This window comes from Pristiophorus japonicus, chromosome 15 (genome assembly GCF_044704955.1).
Source record: "Pristiophorus japonicus isolate sPriJap1 chromosome 15, sPriJap1.hap1, whole genome shotgun sequence".
Classification (NCBI taxonomy): domain Eukaryota; kingdom Metazoa; phylum Chordata; class Chondrichthyes; family Pristiophoridae; genus Pristiophorus; species Pristiophorus japonicus.
The window spans coordinates 121,639,697-121,663,353 of record NC_091991.1 but is presented as its reverse complement, the minus strand read 5'-3'; positions in this window follow the sequence as shown (position 1 = coordinate 121,663,353).

Below are 23,657 nucleotides of genomic sequence, written 5' to 3'. Positions count from 1 at the left end.
TATATTCCATGGGTTTTTATACTTTGTTCCTGTGTTTTGCAATGACAGCATAATGTTTCTATTGAACACCCCTTTGCAGAGCAAGTTTAACTAGATTAGTGCAGGATTTATAATGGGGACGAAAGCAGAATACATGTCAAAAGTTACTAGCCTGTTTGCTTTTATTTTTTTATCAATTCAAATGTAGAGGAATGCAGTGCAGGTGGGAAACTTCACCGGGGCAAAGGCTGCGAATATACAGCCCCTAAACTGGATGGGTCTCAACAGCAGTCTGCAAAAATGGAGGCTACGACTGTACGATTGGGCCAGAGGCTGATCATAAATAAAGCAACGTGGGCACCTTCGTGTGAGCGATGACAAAGTAAATACGCAGCGTCGGTCTTATGTACCTGAACTTCTCAGGGCTGCTCAGACAAATAAGGGTCTTGCATTTAGTCAAAGCAAGAATGAAAACCCGGGCGGCTGGAGGAAGCAGGCAGGACCAGTGCTGAACATTCTAAGTCTGCAATGCTTTAATTCTGACACATTCTATGCCATATACTGGAATCGTTAGCTTATGAAACATGTGTGCTGAATGTACTCTTGACAACCATAGGTACCAGTGCCTGCTAGATGCTAATTGGCATTGCAGCAGTTTCTTTTACAACTAATAGCTAATTATTAGGTTGCATACTATCAGTCCACCTGCTGTGTGCCAAGAGCAGCTAGGTTTACGGCTGCACAGTTGTATGTGTTTTAATATGTTTATACAGTAAGGTATATAATATGATATGAAATTAGAGCTGTATTAGACAAAACAGCATGGCTTCTAATTGACATGCAACCATGTATTACAATCTGAGGTGCTTACATTTCCCCACGTTCACTTTGATGTCACACAATTCGGTGATATAATTTAAGCCATTTACCACATGACTTTACAGAATCTAAATTATCAGTACCAAAGGTCGCTGAGATTATTCACAAACTCTGGTTAACAACACAGGTCAAAGAACAAAAGCTAATCTGCTCCAACCTCCCACCCATTCCAGGGCAGCAGGTGTCATCTAGCTGTGTAAAAAACATGAAAAGAACACGTCTGGATTCCACAACTGCTGCAGTAACATCTCGGAGCACAATACAGTGGCCAGTCAGCAGCCCTTTAACTCACTGTGCACTTATAACTTTTTAATGAAGCTTGGCTTTTGATTCTGCTAGTTACGGAACTTGTTAAACGCAAACCCTCTAATTTAAAAAAAAATCACCACGCATTTCAGAACACACATACGCCGTGCAAGTCTTGTTTGCTCATTTTTCTTTCCTCGATGTATTTGCATTAACGTGGCTACAGCACATGAAATACATTGCTATCAGAAAGGCATGGAAAGAGATACTACCTACCCACAAATACATCATCATTTTGAATAGGGAATTAAGGCTCCAGCTGTGTAGTAAGGCTCCCTTCTGGTTAAGAATTACTGACAGAAACTGAGGAGAGAGGATACAGTTCTCTTTTCTGTCAGTCTTTACAGTCCTTTTTTTTCCTGCAATCCTCTTCTTATTTCTTGGATAGACGCTCACCAGCTCTCCTGCGTGTGAAGGAACTTGCTTCAGGCTGTTTTTTTCTTTTCCCGCTCGATCTCAGTTTCTCTCTTGCTATCTCTTTCTCTTGAATGCCAAGCTTATTTGGGTACAATCCTTGGCGTGTCTCTTTAATGAGGAAGCCTGTGCATCGAAGCAGCCCAGTATCCGGGCGCAGGCAGAAGTGAACAGGGAGACTCCACTCTCAGAGTGGCAGCCTAATTGCAGCTGTGGGATTCGAAGCCCCCTCTGCAGGGAGAGAGAAAAGAAGGGGAGCTCAGGACCCACGCAGGGAGAGAGGCACACAGGTCACTTCACGTGGTGGAATGCCTCTGCCATTCAAACTATCACCATGTTTGCGAGGGAGACTGTCACCCACTGACAAGTCCCACAAAGCTCAAACTCAGTACAAGGAAGCCACTACTGTGAAGTATGGAGCATGTACTGCACACAGCTTTCCCTTTATCTCTCTGACTGTACACCAGATAAAGCCAGAAAGCAGTCGGGTCAAGGTCTTCCCCAATCTTATTACACCAACACCAAAGCATTCAAGGCACTTTTCTACAGCCATCTACTGACACGACTGTGCTACTGCTGCTGCTACTGCTGCTGAAGCTGCTGCCTGTGATTCAACTCCACAACGTACATTCACTTATGCATATTCGGGTTGGTCACACAAGGTAACGTCTTCCTGAATAATTAAAATGCATTTGCTAAACTGAGGAATCAGTCACGGCACCAGGACAGGTGGCAAATGGATAGGCACCTGCTGGAAAAGGGCCTTTAACACTACCCATCAAAGGTGGTAATGATAAAATGGGATTGAGGGGAAACATTAAGATGCATACAGTTAACAAACAGCAATCAAGCAACACTTAGAACTACCTACCTCCTAATAAACGTGCTATCGTGCATGACTTATGAAGTCAGATTTACAACAAGATACAAAACACAATTCATTTTTGGTGGCAGATATACCGGTGGTGATAGGTATGCTTGTGGAAGAAGTAGGTTAAGAAAGATTTTGAATTTAATACATGAAACATAATTTTCTAGCAACCTCCAGAAGCTTTTACCACGTAATATATCTCCTGGAGCTCCCACGCATTAGGAGAATAACAACATGGATAACTTTATTGTTTTAATTGCAAGCCGTAATCAATTCCTGCTGAAACTACAAATGGACAGGTGAAGCATCACAACTTAAAACCGTGTTCTTCATTTGGAGACAGGCTGCATATCAGGAATATAACCATTTGCAAATTGCAATAGTTCTGCTTTCTTCCTCTGCTAATCAAAATGGATGATACACTACAAGAAAGTGAGACATATTGAGTTATATTTCACAACGTCACGAATCTGGGTCTGTCATTGTGCCCAGTGAAAGTGCTTCACTTTCACCAATTGCATTTTGCTTCTATTACCAGAATGCAACAATTTTTAAACAAACCAGTGGATCAGCTCCACTCAGCTGGTGGAACTCTCACCCACTCTCACTCAGTTGGAAGGTTGTGGGTTCAAGTCTCACTCAAGGACTCAAGTAGATATGCTCAGCTGACACTTAAGTGCAATACATCAGCCAGAGGTGCCATCTTTTGGATTCCATGTTAAACTAAGGCCTCTTCTGCCTGTTCAGCTGGTCGTAAAATATCCTATAACATTATTCAAAGAGCAAGGCATGCTCATCGTCCCTTGGCCAACACTCCTCCCCTCACATTAACCTTAAACATTCACTCCCTCCACCACCGGCGCATCATGGCTGCAGTGTGCACCATCTATAAGATGCACTGCAGCAACTCGCCAAGGTTTCTTCAGCAGCACCTCCTAAACCCGCATGGGAACACCATCACCTCCAAGTTCCCCTCCATGTCACACACCATCCTGACTTGGAAATATATCACCATTCCTTCATCGTCACTGGGTCAAAATTCTGGAACTCACTCCCGAACTGCACTGTGGGAGTACCTTCACCACACGGACTGCAGCGGTTCAAGGCGGCGGCTCACCACCACCTTCTCAAGGGCAATTAGGGATGGGTAATAAATACTGGCCTTGCTATTGATTGGGTGTGAAGAGCTATGGGACATCTTAACGATGCAATAAGGCACTATAAATACAAGTGCTTTTTTTCTCTGTTTGATCTTCTGTGGTGCTACTCATGAGTAGTCCAGGACAGGGGCTGGGAAACTGGAGCTGGCGGGCGAGGGTGGAATACAGGGAGGCCAACAGCATAGCCGGCAGTGGTGAATATAACTTTGACCAGGGCAGAGAATTCAGGAAATGTGCAAATTGAAGTGGTGCACAAGCCCAGACCTGAAGCAGAAATGGAGTGAGATTGCTTTCCTACTATATGACAACTGGGAACAGCGGAGTTTAGGGTCTCAGGGGGGCCATACCTGGGACTGAGATATAATGTAGCCATTTTGTTTTGATTTTTTATTTGTGTTTCAATATGTGGTTTGTGAATACTGTATATATATGAAGTACTGTGCATTGCAGTACGTGTATATTATATTGCAAGGTACACCCTATACATTTTCCGCTACTAGTTTTACGATGTCATCGAACTTTAGTGTTAGCTGTGACTCAGTGGGTAGCACACTCATTTCTCAGACAGAAGATTGTAGGTTCAAATCCCACTTCAGCACATAAATCTAGGCTGACACGACAGTGCAGTGCTGAGGGAGTGCTGCACTGTTGGAAAACCATCTTTTGGATAAGATGTTAAACTGAGGCCCCGTCTGCCCTCTCAAGAGAATGTAAAAGATCCCACAGCACTATTTCAAAGAAGAGCAGGGGAGTTATCCCCGGTGTTCTGGCCAATATTTATCCCTCAATTGACATAACAAAAAAAAAAGATCTGGTCATTATCACATTGCTGTTTGTGGGAGCTGGCTGTGCACAAATTGGCTGTCACGTTTCCCACATTACAACAGTGACTACACTCCAGAAGTATTTCATTGGCTGTAAAATGTTTTGAGGTGTCCAGTGATCGTGAAAGGCGCTATGTAACTGCAAGTCTTTCAGCTCCGAGATCACCATTATTTTGATAATCCTTTCACCAGTGTCACCACACCTCAGGCACTCTGCACAACTTAAGAAACATTAAAATAGAAAGAAGAATGTAATGCTCTTTCTTGACTTTAAATATAGACATTGGCCCAAATATTGCTGTGGCAGGCCAACAAATGGTGCCTGCCGTTAGATAGACTTGCCCTTGCCCATATATTATCCATGATATTTTGTGTTGCAAGTTGCTCAAAGTGCGAGATGGAAATGGCACAGTGCCCTCTACAGGGCATCTGGGATTTGCGTGAACAGCGCAAGAAACTCCATGGGAGGCGAAATTGGGCTCCTGTGTGCCTGCCGTTAGCGCCTCCGGGGGGTGGGGCAATACCGAATTTCGGCCCCCATATCTCCTTAACCAATCAGATTGAAGGCCTCTGAAATGAATAACGCAAAGACTGAGAAGGAAGTGTCAGTTAGAATGGGTTAAATCAGGCACAGAAAGAGAAATAAAGAGAGAGAAAGAAAGATTTGATTAAGTGAAAGAGAGAGAAAAATACCAGACAGAAAGGAAAAGTAATCAAAAAAAAGTTTTTTATATTTCACAACAACAATTAAGACCTAATGGAATGAGACTCCACATGTGTAATAGTACATTTTCAATGCCAAAGAGGTTAACTGCAGTAATTAACACTTATCACGCCGTTAAGGTAAGGTTCTGTGGTGAGTTTAGTTCATACCCACAGTTCAAGTACAGGAATGTCACAGTGCTCAAAGCAATGGAATAGGGATTGGACAGAAGGATGCTATTTTCGCAAAGTTAACAGCGGTGCGGTGCATCTCGGACAGCAACTTTTGGATTTCTGCATTTAATCACCATCTGGCCTGGCCACAGGTTGTTGTGGTTTATGCGCATAAATAACAGCGAGCACTATGAGCCGCTCCATTATTTTGACTGTAATTTTGGGGCCTATATATATTAGAGAGAGTAAATAAGGTTTAGTAATAAGGTTAAGGCAGCAAGTCAATTTCAGCCTGTTGCTGATTTTCAGAAACTATTCAAACTTCTCTCTGGTAGCTTGCTGTTCCACAAGGACATTATTTGTTTGCATTACTGCCATGTAGCTTACAGTTATACAGTACAAGGTATCTCCCGTGGTGTTGCCCATGGATAGTCAGGGTGCAGTTTTACATGTTTACAGGGGTCCCAAAGGAGCCGAAACGCAATAGCATTTCACTCCTAACTGCAAATGTACTGAAGCAATGCATCATATAACTTACAGAAAAAAAATATTTTAAAGCTTACTGACACTGAAAGATGCATATATAATATTTGTAATACTATTTACCACATTCAAAACTTGCTTATGATGCCAAGTACATTTGGTTCTTTCCCTCCATTTCCCTGTATTTCTATTTATTTATGTTAACATTTTCCTGCTGCTGTATAATCCATGGTGAATTTGCAATATTTAAGATGTGTTAGTTATCTGTTTGTTCTTCCTTCCACTTTCTCCAAAACCTCATTTCTTTCCTCTGTTACTTATATAATTATAAAAGATAGTTTTCCACCCCGACATGAGGAAAAGCTTTTTACGCAGCGAGTGGTTAGGATCTGGAATGCACTGCCTGAAAGGGTGGTGGAGGCAGACTCAATCGTGGCTTTCAAAAGGGAATTGGATAAGTAACTGAAGGAAAAAAAATTGTAGGGCTATGGGGAAAGGGTGGGGGAGTGGAACTAGCTGAAGTGCTCTTGTAGAGAGCCGGCATGGACTCGACGGGCCGAATGGCCTCCTTCTGTGCTGTAAACATTCTAGGATTCTATGATTCTAATTTGTCGCTAGCATTTGGGACTCTCTTTTCCACCTCATTACCTTATGACTTGGGCAATTCTGAGGCCTTTTGGTTATTAAGGATCCACTGGTCATGGTGAGTTCCCATGATGCAAGCTTTCTCCGACAGATACACATGAACTGAATTTGTCAACATCCAGGACCCAAGTGAAATTTCTGACACAGACAGAAGGTCAGCTCAAAGCAGGTGAAACGTCTTGCAGGCAGTTCTAATATTAAATGGCCACTTTTACAAGTAAGCTTGTGATTTATTTCCAGAATTGTGTCGTTTTTTTTTGTTTGTTATGTTATAAACATTGGTGGATATTGCCAAAGGCCCCACACGCAGTTGGCAGTTTATCATAAAATCACAGGTGCTTTGCCTACGATCTTCCTGCCATTAACCTTGGTTCATGAGGTCGATTCCTGAGATGAAGGGGTTGTCTTATGAGGAAAGGTTGGGAAGGCTGGGCCTATACACATTGGAGTTTAGAAGAATGACAGGTGATCCTATTGAAATGTATGATTCTGAGGAGGCTTGACAGGGTAGATGCAGAGAGGATCTTTCCCCTCGTGTGGGAATCTAGAACTAGGGGGCATAGTTTCAGAATAAGGGGTCGCCCATTTAAAACGGAAATGAGGAGGAATTTCTTCTCTCAGAGCGTCGTGAATCTTTGGAATTCTCTACCCCAGAGAGCTGTGGAAGCTGGGTCATTGAATTAAGGTGGAGATAGACAGATTTTTGAATGATAAGGGAGTCAAGGGTTATGGGGAGCAGGCAGGGAAGTGGAGTTGAGGCCAAGATCAGATCAGCCATGATGTTATTGAATGACAGAGCAGGCTCGAGGGGCCAAATGGCCTATTCCTGCTCCTATTGCTTATGTTGTTATGAACAGAAATTCGCAAGCAATCAACCCATGATTCTTTGATAAGTTGCCTGCTGCATAAGAGACCCTGCCAGAGGCCCAGGGACCCAGCAGGTTCTGCTATTATATCTAGCTATACAAACTGACCTGCATGAAGGAGAAGAATCTGGAGTATAAACAGCATGAAGAAATTATTTGAGTAATTTAAGTCACATAATTGAGTATTTTTGTGGTGTCTGCTCATTACTGATTAGAACCTTTGTTACCTGTGAATGAAAGTACTTGTTGATTGTTTCACACAAAGTTAATGGGATACTTGAGCCAAATCAGCATACAGGGTGGTTATTTGAGCCGGTCACAATTTCTTGCCCACATGTGAGTGTGTGATGGTTTTGATGTGCGCCAGCTTTGAGAGGGATGATGCTACGGATGTGTGATAGGCACAAGACTTTAAATTACACAAAGGCAAAATTCTGCAGATGTCGGAAATCTGAAATAAAAACAGAAATACTCAGCAAGTCAGGAAGCATCTGTGGAGCGAGAGAGACGAGCTGGATTTTATGAACCTTGGCGGGTCTGTGGCGGGCGATGTTGGTGGCGGGTCCCGGCCTCACTGCTAGCTCCAACCCACTGTGTAAAATTGTGATTGTGTGCTGATGCCCTGAGTCTTGTGCAGCATTAGTTGATTGTGGAGAAGGTAGGTGTTGTTCTTTGTGCTGCTGGTGTGCCTGGTGCTGCTGGTGTTGGGGCTGATCGTGGCAGGATTCTGAGGACCAAGGCGAGAGTGTATGAAGTGCACTGGTACTGATGGAATAGATGGCAGGTGAAGTAGAGATGATAGAAGCGATCTGCGGGAGAGGTAATGAGGTAAATCTGGATGAAGACTTGTGTAAAGACTTGCAGCATTCTGAATCTGAAATGTAAATGCAGGATAGAGAAGCTAGTGGCTAAGGGAACATTTCTCAATCAGCTTGGAGCTTTGACTTGACATTTGAAGCTGTCAACTCATCAGCTGATTCAATGGCCAATGACCTCCCGCCTCAGCTTCACTAACGAGCTTTAAGCACAGCGAGAAACCGGCGGGTGACCTGTCAAATTAAAAAAGCTGGGAAAAACGCATTGTTAAGTGGCTGTAAACAAGCCACTAATGATTTCAATTGCCTCCCCCGCATTGCACGTCGAGTCTGCTCAGCGCTGGCAAACCCGAAATTGGTAAAGGCACATGGCAGCGGGTTGACAGCGGGAGTCCCAACAGTTTCAAACCCGACCCGCCACCAATCATTCCTGCTGACCCCATTGGAAATCCCCCTACCCTCCCTCCGCACCGCGCCCCCCCCCCACCGCAATGTTTCAGGTCGATGTCTTTTAATTATTCAGTCTTGGTCAGCAGCATTTAATGGGTGGTATTGCATAGCCCACTTGGTCTGCGCCCCGTCCGCTATTTAGTTCTGTTGAAGATAATGGAAGAGAATATTGGTGAGAGATTATATCAGGTGGCAGATAAGTCAACAGCCATTCAGTGTGGCATGAACAACCCCTTGGGTGTGGTACTGGAGGGTGGCCACCACCTGTGACTCTACCACCCAGAACAACTCGACATGTTTCTGAAAAGAGAAATAAATATTGGTGGGAGATTAGTTATGAATGAAATAATTACTGCCCATATATAGATGTCTCACACATTCATATTTTACATTTTTAACCAAGCTCGAACAGATTACTCTCAAACCAAATAGTGGGTCAATAAAGGGCATGTGTGTGCCAAGTCCATCCATCCGCACATTCTCTGAGAGACAAGACTGAAGTATAATGTGCAGCCAGTTCCCTCAATCCTACCCACAATGGAAATGATGGCCTGGATAGAACATCAGAAGCTTGCCATTAACTTTAAGAAAAGAAGTTGCATTATTTAAATCTTTTGGCAGATTGTTGGAGACAGAAAAACAATTACCGATTGCACTGCTAACAAACCTGGTCTATGGCATGCACATCCCATAAGAACAGTAGGAATCTTCAACAGTGACATATTCCTAAATAACTTAAGACTATAAAAGGTTAGTGGTAAGGGTTTTCATACACTTATGATATAATATAAGCAAAAATGTTGCTAAAAGCTGGTTAAACTCTCATTGAATGCTATCTGAAGTTTTTGCTGAAGGAGTGAGTAATTGCACTGATCAAAGCGAGGGAAGTCAGCAAGGTTTGGAATGTAGTTTTGTTCCACTTTAAGCACACACTGCCAGCATCAAATACTCCCATACTAGATACAGAATGACCAAATGGAGAGTGAAGGGTAGATTTTCTGTTTCGGTACCCGTGGTGACGTACCTGTGATCATGGTTTGGAAAATCACGGAGAGCTGTGATTTTCTGATCTGTGCTTGTGTTATTCCTTGCTACTGGTGAGGATTCAGCAAACTGATCCTTAAAGTTGTCTCCTCTCTGCTCTAATCATAGACTTAAACCCAAACTTGGTGTCAATGTTCTCACTTTCCACGTCAGCTATCATAGTATTACATTACAGTGCAGAAACAGAACATTCGGCCCAACCAGTCCATGCCGGCGTTTATGCTCCATGCAAGCTTCCTCCCGTCCTTTCTCATCCAGGGTTAGATGAGGAAAGACGGGAAGAGGCTCAAGTGGAGCATAAACGCCGCGTGGACTGGTTGGGCCAAATGTTCTGTTTCTGTGTTGTATATTCTATGTAATTCTATCAGCATAACCCTCCATTCCCTTCTCCCTCGTATGCTTGTCTTGCCTCCCCTTAAAGGCATCTATACTATTTGCCTCAACCACTCCCTGCGATAGCGAGTTCCACATTCTCAACACCCTCTCGGTAAAGAAGTTTCTTCTGAATTCCCTATTTGATTTCTTGGTGGCTCTCTTATATTGATGGCCTCTAGTCTTGCTCTTTTCAATGAGTGGAAACATTCTCTCTGTATCTACTCTATTAAAACTTTTCATAATTTTAAAGACCTCTATTAGGTCACCCCTCAGCCTTCTCTTTTCAAGAGAAAAGTGACCCAGCCTGTTCATCCTTTCCTGATATGTATAACCTCACATTTCTGGTATCATCCTTGTAAATCTTCTCTGCACCCTCTCCAGTGCCTCTATATCCTTTTTATAATATGGCGACCAGATCTGTACAAATTACTCCAAGTGTGGTCTAACCAAGGTTCGATACAATTTAGCATAATTTCTCTACTTTTCAATTCCTCTAGAAATAAACTCTGGTGCTTGGTTTGCTTTTTTATTGTCTTATCAACCTGCATTGGCCCTTTTAGTGTTTTGTGTATTTGTACTCCCAGAGCCCTTTGCTCCTCTACCACATTTGGATTCTTATTTTCCAAGTTAAATGTGACCTCCTTATTTTTCCTACCAAAATGTAATACCTCTCACTTAACTGTGTTGAAATTATTTTGCCAAATATATGCACATTCTGCAAGTTTAATAATGTCTTCTTGTAATTTGTTACAGTCCTCCTCAGTACTGACTCAGCCCAGCCCTCAAGTTCAACCGTCGACCCAGAATTGGACCGCGTGTCCCTCAAAGGAAGAGGAACGCTGCCTCCGGCACTCTGCTTCCTTGGAGGAGTGCTCCCGGAGTGGCAGCGTGGAGCTGGATGCTGAGGAGGCCAGCGCTACGTGAATGCCCCGTGCCAAGCTACAATGCCCCTCTCCTTCAATTAAAGGGGAAGGCCCGCTGTGTATTCTCTGCAGGCCCTTTGGTGGTCACCACTGGGCCACCAGGGTGGCATGCGACCGGGCCAGCGGCCCCGCACCCAAAATAAAGTGCCGGGTTGCACAATGGGGCGTTCAGGGGTCGGCGCATATGGCGATGATGTCATCGTTGGTTGCGTGCTGGCCTGGGGCACTAATGTCGGGGTGCAGCGTTGCTGCGACAGTGCCCCCCCAAACCTTTGGGACAATTTTCCCGGAGCCGCTTCCCCGGGTGAAAACACCATTGTGCCCCTTTAGCTATAAAAAGAGGCAATTTGGGCCCGTGTTTTCGATTTGCAGATAAATGCTAAAAACAGAAGGTTTTTTCAAACCCTTAGATGATTGCAATAGTTTATCAGGAATAAAACAAGATTATTTCAATGGGCTGTTTATTGCTGTGCCTTTTTGTATAATGGCAATAAAATTCACATGAGAAAGTTACAGAAAATTATTTTGACAAACACAGAATAGAAAAACAGGCAACTGAATACTCAAAGGCCACAGTTTTTGAATAACAAAAATAGTGACCATTTTCAACTTACTTACCCTGGGCATGATAATTGTGATACTATTTTACAACATAATACAAGAGAGACTGGTTGGATACAGATGAATTGGACACGCTGACTCTGCCATGAGTATGGGGCCACGGGAGGGCATCCAATTTACATGGGCCAGTCGGAGCCCACAGTATTGTGGGTGCGTCTACAGCACCCATCTGCCCCACGCAGCCAGAAAATCTGGTTACTGCCCATCACTAGCCCCCCTCAACCCCCGTACTGAAACTAAACCTTCCCTTTCTTTGGAGGGAGGAGTTCATATAATTTTATTCCCTCTCATTTCTCATTGCCTTGATTTGAGCAGAGAGCATCCTGTTAAATTAATCACGCATTGATCAAGATTTAGCTGTGGCCTATCACAGTCAGTGATTCATTTTTCCTGAAGTATATAACTGAATTTGTCTTGTACCTTATTTTCTGTTGCTTCGCACTGACCATAATGTAATGCACATAAATCCCTATCATTAACATTGTGACACATAAGTGTCGAACAGTCATTGTTGGAGCACAGGAAATATTTAAAATTCATGAAATCAAAAATTATAGTCATAAAATTGCTTGGGTTCAGAGTATTTCTGTGGAGCGAAAGCAGCCACTTGTTTAACCCATTCTAATATGTCAGTATTGAAGTAAATCACTTAAGATGCAATAAGCTAGATTTTCCCATTTCCTAGTCCCAGCTTAAGACATGGGCAGAAGTACCTGGATACTCAGCCAATGTGTTCCGTGCATGTGCAGAATACCACAACGTTACCACGTTAATAATGCAGCATTAAAGTGAGTAACTATTGTACTGTCGCAGTCTCAATAACAGTTTGAACTGCAGACTGGAGGAATGAATAACTAAACAACATAAGGCTGATTTTCCTGGGCCCTCCCCACCCAATGGGAGGAATTTTAACCCTGACAAATGGGTGGGTTGGGGTTGAGTAGGAGGTTAAAGTGTTACAAATGTGAATCTCAATACCAACCCACCTCCAACCCACTCACTTTCAGTTTTAACGGAGGCAGGGCAGGGTGAAGGGGTGGGGTGCAGACAGCTAATCTGTTCGCAGGAGACGGGTTGGCAATTTAAATATTATAATGAGGCTGTGCGCTTCATGTGGTTCACCATTTTGAATTTAACTCTGGGCGGGCGTGTTTCCAAGGCCTCGAAGAACCCGCGAGTTAAAGGAAGGTGAGGACTGCTGGATTCAGGAGGTAAATCCCTTTCCGCTTGCCTACTGGATCCAGCGTCCCTGCCTTGCCAGCCCCTGCGATCGGACATCCACCTCCCCCCACCCCCCGTGACCCTTCCATTCGCCCCCCCCGATCTCCTCCCCAAGGCCTCAGATGTGCCTCCCGAGGCCTCCGATCCCACCACCTCCAACCTCCGACCTGACCCCTTCCTGCCTCCGTTCTCCCCTGAACCCGACCTCTGATCTCCCCCTTGGACTGATCTCTGACCCCGCCCCCCCCTCATCTCTGAGCATCCCCCCTCCACACCCTGCTCCCGGCCTTCCGACCCCCCCACCCCCCACTCCTGGCCTTTCATCCATCCCCCTCCCCATCCACCCTGCTCCCTGCCTTCCAACCACCAACCACCACCCCCCCCCCCACCCCCACGATCCCGGTTTTCCTGCTCCTCCGACAATCCCGGCCTTCAACCGCCTCCGACGATCCTGGCCTTCCTCCTCTCTACTCCCCAGGCCTACCTGCCTAACAGCCAGCCAGCCTCTCAATCCAGCTGGCTGCGGGCAGGCAAAACAGATTAAAAAAATGTAAATCAAGTCCTGCCATTAAACCCGGCAGGGCCTGAGGGAAACCTGTTCGGCTGGGTTTCCCAATCGCATTCCAGCCCCCACGCTCCCTGCCTTCCTCCAAGTAAAAATCCTGGCCAACGATCAGAATGATGCTACATTGGTCCAGCCCTGGGGCACCTGAATTTCCTGTCCCAGTATATTTAAATGACCCGGAGACAGAGCCAGCACTGGGCCCTGCAAGTAGAAGTGAAAACATTTGTGCAATATCGAATACATTATATATGCCATGATAGGAAAGAGCACGTATTGCATCATGGATTTCCGTGAGACAAATCACCATGTCCCAATCCTCACTCTTATAATAGAAGCATGAATCAGGTAACAGACTCTGTAATGTTAATCATTGCAGATGAAGAAGCTATCTTGATTTATTCAGGAGGGACAATTCAGAAGGCTTTGGCACCATGGGGAATGAATGGCATTGTTGAAGCAGAACTACTGGAATGTATCATGTTAATCAATGGCCCAAAATCCCTGGGCCTAAGAGGGTGCTTTTGAAGCAGAAGATAAGATGGGTTGGGGGCAGAATTTGGGACAGCACCAATTTAGTGGGGTCTCTGCCCATTTTTTTCTAGCTGGTGGAAAATTCTGAAAGTAGGGCTGGCTGGGGCATTGTACATCCACCCCTCATACCGCCCTCCCCACCACCCCAGTTGATGTCAGAAGAAGATGTTATTACCTGCCATAAATCCCGCCAATTTCAATCCACATAAAGTATGTACTTGCATGCAAACACATCTTAGTGTAATTGGAGCCCATATTGCCGATATCCTGCTGACAATTGGTCTGAAATTCCCATTATACTGTGCTCCTGCAGGTCAGTGGACAATGTGGAGTGTTGACCCCCAGCACTCCACATTATCAGAAACAGTCAATCGGTACTCAGATCAGCAACTCTCTACAACCCTCCAGTATTATTCCCTTAGCTGGGAGAGCACTTAGTTACAGGATCCATCCTTAACCAGGAAGTTCACCACACACAAGGGCACATGGGTCAACAACATGCAGTGACCAGTCACATCAACAGTTTTACTGAATAAAATCAATTCGATATTCATGTATTTAGTAATCCATCATTCTTCCGTTGTGCAGACATTAAAATGTCAATTTGTCCCAAAAGTGACTTACTGCTGAGATACCTGTGGGGGTGCCTGGAAGGTCACTATGGCAAAGACATTGATGGTATTGGTGTCCTTTCCTGCATGGGGTTTAATGGAAGTGGAATTTGTCCAAGTTCAGGCGGGTGGCATTTTACCAGTTCTGCCTTCTCTTCTGACATCAGCCCGGGGGTGGGGGGTGGCGGGGGGGTTGCGCGTGGAATGAGGAATGCACAAAGTATGAGAGACGACTATCCCTACAATTCTTTAAGAGCTAAATGGTACATTTCAGTGACAGACTATCTGGTGAGCCTGAAATCCTCCACACACTACTTTGCCATCATGCCCAGGTAACTAGCTTTACTGAGCTACGCCAACTGTGAATTATGCCACTGCCCTACGAAGGCATTCTCCTATTCCACCTCAGCTACAATATATTCACCAGTGGCCACTACACCATGCTCTCAGATAGAAAACTCCTCTGTACTCCTCACTTCTTTGAAGATACTTTCAAATCTTTTCCTTTGACAAGCCCACTGATTCCAAGACTGAGTTGCCCACCACGGCAAAACGATGCACAGACTCTCTTTTAATGAAGCCTTAATGAGTAAAATTCTGACTTTTTAAAAAACTTTAAGCTAGGTTTTCAACTTCTTTCTTTTTATAACAGTAAGAATCCAAAGAGAAGCACAACACAAGGACACATCATGTGAAGGCATTTCTTCCAATGTTACACTACTTTATACAGCAACCAAAATCCACCTGATGGTTTGCTTTAAATTCTTCCCTTGCCAATTTTTGTTGTTTTAGATTCACCCTCAGCACGCACAACAAAGAGAATAAGCTATAATAAAAACAGAAAATGCTGGAAATCTCAATGGGTCAGGCAGCATCCGTGGAGAGGGAAACATCATTAAGGTTTCAGGCTGATGACCCTTTGTCAGGACTGGCAAAAGTTCAAAATTAACAGATTCTTAAGGAACACTAAAAGAGGGAGGGGAGGAAAGAACAACAAGGAAGGTCTGTAATAGGATGGAAGACAGGAGAGATTAGAGAGACAAAAGGGATGATGGGCCGAATTGAGATGTTAATGTCTGAAGTTAGAAAAAGATAAGTCTAGATAGGATGTGAATGGCAGAATAATTACCAGCTGCCGTGGAAAACTGAGAGAGGAAAGAAAAATACATAAAACCGGGGGCAGGGGAGGTGGGGGGTTGTAAATAAAAGGAAAGGGAGCAAAATATGGGCAGACGATGTGGTCTGAAATTGTTGAACCCGATGTTGAGTCCAGAAGGCTGTAGGCTGATAAGAGAATAAGCTGATCATGTCACTTAGTAACTGAACAACAAGAAATGACTTGACCTCTGACTTTCCCTGTGTATCGGAGATTCTGTGTTTCACATTTGACAAGTCACAAGTGCAGTCCACATCCTGTCATCATAGGAACATCATCATGCATGTGTGCACCAAATTCCCTGGCAGCTGCCATGATTCTTTCATCCTGTGCCAGTCCAATCTCCCTCGGCTCTTTGCTCCTCCAAATAGACTTTCCGGCTAGCTGCTTGGAGACAAGAGCTATCCACTGAAGACGTGACTCATGGCATGCTTGAGGAGGCCATATATTGAGGCTGAGGAGAGATATAATGAAAGTCACATTTCCACCAGATGTGTCATACAGCAGACAATCGGCGTGTGGGCCATCCCGACCTGCGAGAGGACACCACCGTAGGTCAGGAGTATAAGAGCTGGAGCATGCCACTGCAGCTTCCAGCGGGAGCTGCTCCAAGTGTGCGACGGCTTCGAGGTGGGCGACTGGGTGACGTCATCAAAAGCCAGGTCGCCGTTTGGAGCGTGGGCAGGGACATCGGCGGGGCCCAGATACAGCAGAGGAGCAAGAAGGTCGGGACCGATGAGCGGCGAGAGATCGTGGCAGAGGTGCGGCGAATGATTGAGGCAGAGGAGCGGTGAGAGATCGAGGCAGCAATGCGGCGGATGATCGGAGCGGAGGAGTGGTGAGGGATCGTGGCTGAGATTCGGTGAGTGATCATGGCTGAGATGCGGCAAATGAGGGTGCGGGGCCCAGAAGAGCCGAGGGCCCAGGGGCAGCACGGACCTGCCCACAATGCGATGTGTGCACGCACTCGGTCCGTGCAGCAGAGCAGGTCTCCAGTCGTCCTGGTTAATCCTTGCCACTGGATAAAGGCCCAGCTGTCAAGCCCGTGTGGTGGCTGATGTGCAATGGCCACCACATGGTAAAAACATCGACGCACAGGCATCTTCCATCCCTGGAGTTCAGGACTGGAATATCGGGTCCTTCATTGAAACATCTGTAAACTCAGCCCTTTTGGTGTGGAAGCAAGTCATCCTTGTTCGAAGGACCGCCTATGATGATGATGATGACTTGTGCTGCGGCCCACAATGCTGCGCCAGTGCACAATGTATAGAGCTGTGGGCTGTGGCAGCTATTCCCCACATGCTGTGGTTTAGATTTCAGCTGTGCTACTGTGGCAAGCAGTATATCTCGCAGGGAGAGAGAATTTATTTGATCCTTGGACAGTTCTTCCGTATCTCCTCAGTTTCAATGTGGGCAAATAGCCAGGAAAGATGTCACCTGCCTTGACAGCCTATTGCATTTGGCTTCAGGAGATCCAAGAGGGAGGAGGGGAAAAAAATATTAAAATGACAACCTTGTCCTAAAAAATATGGGGTGGAATTTCTGCAGGAGTTCTTCAGATATCCCACAGTAACTTTGACTGTTTCTTCTGTTTCTCATGGTGGGGGGATGGGTTCTGCCATCTTCTGCTGAAGTTGTGCTGGGAGATCAGGAGAACCCCCATGGAGGGTCTCCCCCAACATTTTGGAACACATTCAAAGCTCATGACACAGTGGTGTCTCCATCTCAGCCACTTCCCTGCTCCCTAATAGCTTAGCACTCACTTCCCATCACCCAGGGCAAGGCACAGTGAACGCTTCGCGGACTCAGTCACAGCTACAGTTACCGCATTGTCTGAAACAGAAAGATACCGATTCCCCATGGGTGAAAATACTATGCATCCAGCAGAAAATCCAGCCTAGGAAACTGAAATATATGATTCGGAAGAAACTTCCTATGCTAAGTACTGGCAATGCCATGAGTAAAAGGAATTGTTAAAAACTACTCCCAGCAGCATACGTCATGGATTAAGAATAGTCAACATCCTATCTGCTGATGTACGTAATTCTTTTTATTTGTCTCAAAGAAAGTGCCAGCTGTGACTCAGTGGTTAGCACACTCGCCTCGGAGTCAGAAAGTTGTGGATTAAAGTCCCACCCCAGGAACTTGAGCACATAAAAATCTAGGCTGCCACTCCAGTGCAGTGCTGAGGGAGTGCTGCACTGTCGAAGGTGCCGTCTTTCAGATGAGACATGAGACCGAGGCCCCATCTGCTCTCTAAGGTGGATGTAAAAGATCCCATGGCACTATTTTGAAGAAGAGCAGGGGAGTTATCCCCGGTGTCCTGGCCAATAGTTATCCCTCAATCAAAATAACAGAAACAGATTATCTGGTCATTATCACATTGTTGTTTGTCGGAGTTTGCTGTGCGCAAGTTGGCTGCTGCGTTTCCCACGTTACAACAGTGACTACACTCCAAAAGTACTTCATTGGCTGTAAAGCGTTTTGAGATATCCAGTGGTCGAGAAAGGAGCTATATAAATGTAAATCTTTCTTTCAACAGAAGTGTTCAACTTCAGAAGACTGATATGGTGCACCAGCAAAAATATAGATTGCAAAAACTATTGCAGATTTCCATTAAATTGAACAGAACTGTTTAAAGAGAATAACCAAATCTATTTGGATTTCCCAATGCAATAACCAACTGCCTCGCTCAATTTGAAAATACACCAATACTTCTTGTTCACTTCCCCACTCTCTTTTTGAGGTAACAATCACTGACAAGCTAAGGATAAAAGTTATTTCTCCTGAATGCTCACAATTCTTTCAGGCTGTGAAGAAGTGGCATTTCAGAACTTGATAGTTGTTTCCCATGGATTCATTTCTCTGCTTAATGAGTACATAGCTGTATCACACTGGAGCACTTCTGATTCCATAAAGGTGTCTGTTTTTCAATTATTAACTTTTTCATATGTTTCAATGCTCTCTGATCTATTTCAAACAGAATTTCTACAGAGATGTTATTACTGACGGAGCAATGTCTCTGCAGGGCTACTGTGCAGAATGAACAGATTCATGAACTCAAATGCTCTTGCTGAAGACTGAAGAGGACATTACATAGGAGACCTCTAATGGCTAAGAATCGCATTACACCCAGAATCTCCAGGGGTTAAAAACAAAAAATATACCCACACTATACAAAGTACAATTTCCCTACATAACTAGGCAAATCACAAGAGCCATGTTTCTGTGCGGAAACCCAACATCCTACACATTACGAATAGGCTCACGCTCGAACCAATGATTTTATGATTTTGAAAACACAGATCACCCAAATTTAACAGATTTTTAAAAAATGGATTACGAGGAATATGAAGAAATGTAGCTTGTGCCAGAATTTGTGCTGTAGACTCACAGGGCGGAAATTTGCTGGCGGGAAGAGGACGGGATCGGAGGCGGGTCAATGATTGTCAGCGGGTCGGCACCTCACCGTCGACCCGCCTTCATGTTACTTTACCAGGGGTCAGGTCTGTCAACGCGGAACAGATTGTCTCAGCAGATTGGAAAACTGTAAATGTAACGCCCCTATATAAAAAAGGAGGCAGACAAAAAGCAGGAAACTATAGACCAGTTAGCCTAACATCTGTGGTTGGGAAAATGTTGGAGTACATTATTAAGGAAACAGTAGCAGGACATTTGGAAAAGCAAAATTCATCAGGCAGAGTCAGCATGGATTTATGAAGGGGAAGTCATGTTTGACAAATTTGCTGGAGTTCTTTGAAGATGTAATGAACAGGGTGGATAAAGGAGAACCAGTGGATGTGGTGTATTTGAACTTCCAGAAGGCATTTGGCGAGGTGTCACATAAAAGGTTACTGCACAAGATAAAAGTTCACGGGGTTGGGGGTAATATATTAGCATGGATAGAGGATTGGCTAACTAACAGAAAACAGAGAGTCGGGATAAACGGTTCATTCTCCGGTTGGCAATCAGTAACTAGTGGAGTCCCGTAGGGATCAGTGCTGGGACCCCAACTATTTACAATCTATATAAACGGCTTGGAAGAAGGAACTGAGTGTAATGTAGCCAAGTTTGCTGACGATACAAAGATGAGAAGAAAAGCAATGTGTGAGGAAGACACAAAAAATCTGCAAAAGGACATAGACAGGCTAAGTGAGTGGGCAAAAATTTGGCAGTTGGAGTATAATGTTGGAAATGTTGTGAGGTCATGCACTTTGGCAGGAAAAAAATCAAAGAGCAAGTTATTATTTAAATGGTGAAAGATTGCAAAGTGCCGCAGTACAGCGGGACCTGGGGATATTTGAGCATGAAACACAAAAGGATAATCTGCAGGTACAGCAAGTGATCAGGAAGGCCAATGGTACCTTAGCCTTTATTGAAAAGGGGATGGAGTATAAAAGCAGGGAAGTCTTGCTACAGCCATATAAGGTACTGGTGAGTCCACACCTGGAATACTGCGTGCAGATTTGGTTTCCATATTTACGAAAGGATACACTTGCTTTGGAGGTATTTCAGAGAAGGTTCACTAGGTTGATTCCAGAGATGAGGGGGTTGACTTATGAGGAAAGGTTGAGTAGATTGGGCCTCTACTCATTGGAATTCAGAAGAATGAGAGGTGATCTTATCGAAACGTATAAGATTATGAGGGGGCTTGACAAGGTGGATGCAGAGAGGATGCTTCCACTGATGGGGGAGAATAGAACTAGAGAGCATGATCTTCGAATAAGAGGCCGCCCATTTAAAACAGAGATGAAGAGAAATTTCTTCTCTCAGAGGGTTGTTAATCTGTGGAATTTGCTGCCTCAGAGAGCTGTGGAAGAAAGGATATTGAATACATTTAAAACAGAAATAGACAGTTTCTTAAATGATAAGGGGATAAGGGGTTATGAGGAGTGGGCATGGAAGTGGAGCTGAGTCCATGATCAGATCAGCCATGATCTTATTGAATGGCAGAGCAGGCTCACGGGGCCATATGGCCGACTCCTGCTCCTATTCCTTATGTTCTTATGTTCTTAGACCCGACATGCAGTGGCAGTATAGGCAATATGGCTGAATAAGACCATGTTAAGAGCCTATTAACACAATTTTGAGCTCAACTCACTATTATTCCAGGTTTTTCATGAGATTCCCACTGCTAGGGGATCGTGTCAGGTAAGGATATCAGGAATTGTGTGGTCATGAATTAATTTATTTACCTGACACTGCAAATGTGCTTTAAATGCTCTCATCTCACAGCTGTTCACTTTCCAAGATCAAAAGCTCTTGTTTACTGCATTCGGAAAGCACATTGAGCTTTATGGAGGTTGCAAGTCTTTGGAGCAATCTCTCTCTCCAGTGTCACCTCATTGGAGCAACCTCTCTCACCATGAACAGATCACTTCTGTCATCTCAAGTTCACCTGCCATCTATTATATCAGCATCGGTGCCCATTAAACTACCTCACCTTGATCCTCAGAATCCCACCACGATCAGCCCCAACACCAGCAGCACCAACAGCAACACCAATCTTCTCCACAGTCACCTGGTGCTGCACAGGTCACAGGGCATCAGCGCCCAACCACATTGCTGCCCGGGAGGTCAGAGATTGTTTCACCATGGCCACATTTACTTCACTTGATGCTCTACACGCTGGCTGCCACACGATGCGCCAGGTTGACACCACCCCACACCAACACCATAAAGCATCCCTACAATGCCCAAGCCATTCCTTTCACACCCATCACTATTGCGGGGGTTACCGATATGTCCCACCATTCACTACAACTCACTAAACCATCCTAGATTGGGTCTTGTGTAATGAGAGAGGATTAATTAGCAATCTGTACGGGGTCCCTTGGGCCAGAGTGACCATAATATGGTAGAATTCTTCATTAAGATGGAGAGTGACACAGTTAATTCAGAGGCTAGGGTCCTGAACTTAAAGAAAGGAAACTTCGACGGTATGAGATGTGAATTGACTAGGATAGACTGGAGAATGATACTTAAAGGGTTGACAGTGGATAGGCAGTGGCAGATATTTAAATAGCAAATGGATGAACGACAACAATTATACATCTCTGTCTGGCGTAAGAATAAAAAAGGTAAGGTGTCTCAACCGTAGCTAACAAGGGAAATTAAGGATAGTGTTAAATCCAAGGAAGAGGCATATAAATTGGCCAGAAAAAGCAGCAAACCTGAGGACTAGGAGAAATTTAGAATTCAGCAGAGGAGGACTAAGGGTTTAATTAGGAGGGGGAAAATCGAGTATGCGAGTAAGCTTGCAGTGATCATAAAAACTGACTGCAAAAGCTTCTATAGATAGGTGAAGAGAAAAAAATTAGTGAAGACTAATGTAGGTCCCTTGCAGTCAGAATCAGGTGAATTCATAATGGGAACAAAGAAATGGCAGACCAATTGAACAAATACTTTGGTTCTGTCTTCACTAAGGAAGACACGAATAACCTCCCGAAAATACTAGGGGACCGAGGGTCTAGCGAGAAGGGGGAACTGAGGGAAATCCTTATTAGTCAGGAAATGGTGTTGGGGAAATTGAAGGGACTGAAGGCCGATAATCCCCAGGGCCTGATAGTCTGCATCCCAGAGTACTTAAGGGAGTGGCCCTAGAAATAATGGATGCATTGGTGGTCATTTTCCAACATTCCATGGACTCTGGTTCAGTTCCTATGGATTGGAGGGTAGCTAATATAACGGCACTTTTTAAAAAAGGAGGGAGAGAGAAAACACAGAATTATAGACCGGTTAGCCTGATATCGGTGGTGGGGAAAATGCTGGAATTAATTATTAAAGATGTAATAGCAGTGCATTTGGAAAACAGTGACAGGATCGGTCCAAGTCAGCATGGATTTATGAAAGGGAAATCATGTTTGACAAATTTTCTCGAATTTTTTGAGGATTTAACTAGTAGAGTGGACAAGGGAGAACCAGTGGATGTGGTGTATTTGGACTTTCAAAAGGCTTTTGACAAGGTCCCACACAAGAGATTAGTGTGCAAAATTAAGGCACATGGTATTGGGGGTAATTTATTGATGTGAATATAGAACTGGTAGGCAGACAGGAAGCAAAGAGTGGGAATAAACGGGTCCTTTTCAGAATGGCAGGCAGTGACTAGTGTGGTGCTGTAGGGTTCAGTGCTGGGACCCCAGCTATTTACAATATACATTAATGATTTAGACGAAGGAATTGAATGTAATATCTCCAAGTTTGCAGGTGACACTAAGCTGGGTCGCAGTGCGAGCTGCAAGAAGGATGCTAAGAGGCTGCAGGGTGACTTGGACAGGTTAGGTGAATGGGCAAATGCATGGCAGTTGCAGTATAATGTGGATGAATGTGAGGTTATCCACTTTGGTGGCAAAAACAGGAAGGCAGAATATTATCTGAATGGTAACAGATTAGTAAAAGGGGAGGTGCAACAAAACCGGGGTGTCATGGTACATAAGTCATTGAAGGTAGGCATGCAGGTACAGCAGGCAGTAAAGAAAGCAAATGGCATGCAGGCCTTCATAGCAATGGGATTTGAGTATAGGAGCAGGGAGGTCTTACTGGAGTTGTACAGGGCCTTGGTGAGACCACACCTGGAATATTGTGTTCACTTTTGGTCTCCTAATCTGAGGAAGGGCGTACTTGCTATTGAGGGAGTGCAGCGAAGGTTCACAGACTGATTCCCGGGATGGCAGGACTGACATATGAAGAAAGACTGGATCGGCTAGGCTTATACTCACTGGAATTTAAAAGAATGCGCGGGGATCTCATAGAAACTTATAAAATTCTGACGGGACTCGACAGGTTAGATGCAGGAAGAATGTTCCCGATGTTGGGGAAGTCCAGAACCAGGGGTCACAGTCTAAAGATAATGGGTAAGCCATATAGGACCGAGATGAGGAGAAACTTTTTCACCCAGAGTTGTGAACCTCTAATTCTCTGCCACAGAAAGTTGTGGAGTCCAGTTCGTTGGACATACTCAGAAGGGAGTTAGATATGGCCCTTATGGCTAAAGGGATCAGGGGGTATGGAGAGAAGGCAGGGGTGGGGTACTGAGGTTGCAT